We start from the raw sequence: 509 nt of genomic DNA, 5'->3' as shown, positions 1-509 counted from the left end.
TGGAAGGTGTGTGTCCCATTACGTCTGGCGTAAAAGTAACACTGCATTTCAGAAAAAGATACCAACAGTAAAATATGGTGGTGGTAGTGCATGTTGTGTTCACTTGCGTTATCTTTTACTAATATTTAAATTTGTTTGATGATCTGAAACATTAAAGTGTGACAAACATGCAGAAAAATAAGAAATCAGGAAGGGGGCCAACACTTTTTCACACCACTGTATGTGTTCACATGAACACATTTTAAAAGAGTACCTGTTATGGGAATAATATACTTTAAAATAATATACTTATTGTAAGAGCAAACTTAATTTAATGTTTCCTGACACTTAACTGCATATTATTAAAATGTATTATAGTTTTAAAATGATATTAAATACAGTTAGCTAAACTTAGGAGTGAATTTTTTATTTTATTTTTTGGACCCACTTGGGTAAGTATGGAAGCCCGTTTCCGCCACTGAATAAAAAATAAAAAAGGTAATTGCGACTTTTTTTCTCACAATTGCGTG

At 31.6% G+C, this 509-nt stretch overlaps 1 protein-coding gene across 1 annotated transcript in view; it reads left to right on the top strand.

Moving 5' to 3' along the window:
• Positions 1 to 509, top strand: part of LOC107718897 (M-protein, striated muscle-like) — a 29,703-nt gene that overhangs the window by 3,000 nt on the left and 26,194 nt on the right. The window lies entirely within an intron of this gene.

This window comes from Sinocyclocheilus rhinocerous, unplaced genomic scaffold (assembly GCF_001515625.1).
Source record: "Sinocyclocheilus rhinocerous isolate Xijiao unplaced genomic scaffold, SAMN03320098_v1.1 scaffold1595, whole genome shotgun sequence".
NCBI classification, from domain to species: domain Eukaryota; kingdom Metazoa; phylum Chordata; class Actinopteri; order Cypriniformes; family Cyprinidae; genus Sinocyclocheilus; species Sinocyclocheilus rhinocerous.
This window is presented reverse-complemented; position numbering and strand designations above follow the sequence as displayed.